The following is a 3,765-nucleotide window of genomic DNA, read 5'->3' as shown; positions in this document are numbered from 1 at the left end:
CCATAACAGAGAAGGACAACAATGAGCAAATCAGGGTAACAGACAAGAGAAATTTAGGCTGTACAGTACTAATGGTAGCAGACCCAGGAACGCTCCTAGTACGCTTAGGGCAATCAGAAATAGCATGAGCAGAATCACCACAGTAAAAACACAGGCCATTCTGACGTCTGAATTTCTGTCTTTCTGCTCTAGTCAAAATCCTATCACATTGCATAGAGTCAGGACTTTGCTCAGAGGACACTGCCATATGGTGCACCACCTTGCGCTCACGCAAGCGCCGATCAATCTGAATGGCTAGAGACATAGATTCGCTCAAACCGGTAGGCGTAGGAAAGCCCACCATAACATCTTTAAGGGTTTCAGAAAGACCTTTTCTGAAAATAGCAGCCAGAGCCTCTTCATTCCACTTAGTGAGCACAGACCATTTTCTAAATTTCTGGCAGTATAACTCTGCCGCTTCTTGACCCTGACACAGGGCCAACAGTGTTTTCTCAGCATGCTCTACTGAGTTAGGTTCATCATACAGCAATCCGAGCGCTTGAAAAAATGCATCCACACTCAACAATGCCGGATCCCCTGTTTCAAGAGCAAAAGCCCAGTCTTGAGGATCACCACGCAGTAAGGATATGATGATTTTTACTTGCTGAATGGGATCACCAGAAGAACGGGGTTTCAAAACAAAAAACAATTTGCAGCTATTTTTAAAGTTCAAAAACTTGGATCTGTCCCCAAAAAACAAATCAGGAGTAGGAATTCTAGGCTCTAGAGCCAGAGTCTGGACAATATAATCTTGGATACTCTGGACTCTTGCAGCAAGTTGATCCACACGAGAAAACAAACTCTGAACCTCCATACCAGAGCATATATCCAGCACCACCCAGATATCAAGAGGAAAAAAAAGACAGAACAGAGCACAGAAAAAAAATGGTTCAGAACTTTCTTTTCCTTCTTTTGAGATGCATTTAATTCATTTCTGGCCTGCTGTACTGTTATGACCTGGTGGTTAAGAGGCCACACTGATATGACCTGGTGGCTAAAACGCAACATGGAGCGAGCTCTGAGAAGGTGGTATCTCTACTGACCGCAGTCCCTAATCCTAACAACAACACTAGAAATAGCCGCGGGATGTTCCTGACTCTCCCTAGACACCTCTTCACAGCCTAAGAAATAACTACCCCTAAAGAAGGAAGTAGAAAGCAATCTTGCCTCAGAGAAAACCCCCAAAAGGAAAGATAGCCCCCCACAAATATTGACTGTGAATGGAGAGGGAAATGACGTACAAAGAAATGAAATCAGAATTCAGCAAAGGAGGCCAATACTAAACTAGATAGACAGAGAGAAAAGGATACTGTGCGGTCAGTATAAAAAACTACAAAATCCACGCAGAGTTTACAAAAATGAACTCCACACCGACTCACGGTGTGGAGGGGCAAATCTGCTTTCCCACAGCTTCCAGCTAGCCTGAAGAAGACATAGTGACAAGCTGGACAAAAAGAGACATATTTGCAAAGCAATAGAGTCCAAACAAATGGACAAACAAAAACTAGCAAAAACTTATCTTTTGCAGACAAGGACTGGCCATATGAAAATTCAAAGGAGAGAACCAAATCCAACCAAGAACATTGACAGCAGGCATGGACTAAAGCCCAGAGCAGGTTTAAATAACAAACCCAGGCAAGGCGATTAGTGAAGGCAGCTGCTACAGCTACCTAAAGGAGCAGCGGTTCCACTCGAAACCACCAGAGAGAGCCCAAGGGCAGAACTCACAAAAATACCATTAGCAACCACAGGAGGGAGCTCCAGAACGGAATTCACAACAGGGAGCCTCCAAGGGAGAAATTATCTAGAAAGTACACGTAGGACACTCCCACAAACTAGATCCATAGAAAAAACACTGGAGTATATGTCCATATTTAAACAAGAAGAGAAATGATCCAGCTGGAGGTAAGTAAGAGTTCATAGTTGAAACGCGTTGATCCTCCTCACTGGTGTGCCAGGTGTTTGCTATGTAAAGATTTTTCTTGTTGAAGAACTTTTTATCGCTTTAGTCGTCTAATAAAGTCTCACAAAGTATGAACTGCCTCCACCTCCAGCTGGATCATTTCTCTTTCTGTCTTCATTTGCTGTGGGCGCTCACCCCGAACCGTGCTGGGCGTTGGCAGGTCTGGGGATTTCGTCTAAGACCGGTAAGCTGACTACATTCCTTTTTTCTTTAGTTTTTCATATTTAAACAAGTTACAAGTTTATTATGTCACAATTCACAAAGCATAAATATACAGATTAGTTCATATGGATACAAAAGATAACAACTAATTCAGTCAGGGAAAAACCGGGTAGCACAGACCAAAACACAGTGTGTAAACAAATAACAATAAAGTGCAAATACGGGCAGGCAGAAAAATACGGGGGTATATTTAATCCATATGAAAAGGTCACTTGGCCCTATGCAGAGGCTCAAAAAAAATCTAAGGAGAAACAATCATTCCTACCCCGGGTTCTTACCCATACACTGGCATCAAGGAGGATCCACACCGTAGCCCAAGTGACCTTTTCATACCGATTAAATATACCCCCGTGTTTTTCGGCCTGCCCGTATTTGCACTATGCACTTTACTGTTATTTGTTTACGGCATCGGGTGTGACCCACACTGTGTTTTGGTCTGTGATACCCGTTTTTTCCCTGACTGAATTAGTTGTTATCTTTTGTATCTATATGAACTAATCTGTATATTTATGCTTTGTGAATTGTGACATAATAAACTTGTAACTTGTTTAAATATGGACATATACTCCAGTGTTTTTTCTATGGATCTACTCCATTACTCTAGTTTCCACCTTGCTCATTTGCGCAACAGGATTCCTAAAAGACCATTTCTGAGGCTCAGGAGAAACTGCTGTTCCTTTGACAATTTCCGTATCCAATCCCAGTATTTGACCAGGAGGTTTATTGGAAGGGGATATCTGCCAAAAATCATCTCAGATGCGTAAAAACACTCACACCGTAGTGATCATCAAAAAATACGGATGAGACAGCCAGAGTATCAACTTAATTACCTCATTTATCAACCAGTGGAGGGATATCTACACTGAGACATTTTGCTTAGTGAGCCAAAAATGTTGCCATTCATTACAAGCAAGACAAGAATTGTAGCAAGACGAGCAAAGAATTTAAAAGACCATCTTATGAATAGCCACTTCAAATGGGCCACTTGTAGACTTAATTTGGGTAATATTTTCATTGGCTCCTTCCCCTGTGGTTGGTGTATTATTTGTCCCTATATGTTCGCCAATATGCGTGTTCCTATTCCAAACTCCAGTATGCAGTTACAATCAATGACATACTTCAACTGTCGATCCCAGAACATCATATATGCCCTAATATTCAGATGTCAGAAAGTCTATGTAGGACAAACTACTCAGGAGCTCAGACGCAGGGTGCAGCAACACATCTCCAGCATAGTGGCAGCAAGCAAGGATATGCAAAAAAGTAAAAAATTAACATCTACTGCTGTGCATTTTTGACGAAACACACGGGCTCCAGTAGCAGTTTGCAGGTAATAGGGATCGAGGCAGTCAAAACCAACATCAGTGGAGGGAGTGTCATCAATCTGTTACTATGTTGTGAGTCTAAATTGATCTATCGGTTTAATAGTTTAGTTCCTTTTGGGCTTAATGAAGATCTTTTGTATACTGGTTTTTATAAGCAAACCTAGGGTTTCTCTGTTTAGTTTGCTATAATCACTAATTTTGTCTCCCTTTTCACTT

Source organism: Ranitomeya imitator, chromosome 4 (assembly GCF_032444005.1).
Source record: "Ranitomeya imitator isolate aRanImi1 chromosome 4, aRanImi1.pri, whole genome shotgun sequence".
NCBI lineage: Eukaryota > Metazoa > Chordata > Amphibia > Anura > Dendrobatidae > Ranitomeya > Ranitomeya imitator.
This window is presented reverse-complemented; position numbering follows the sequence as displayed.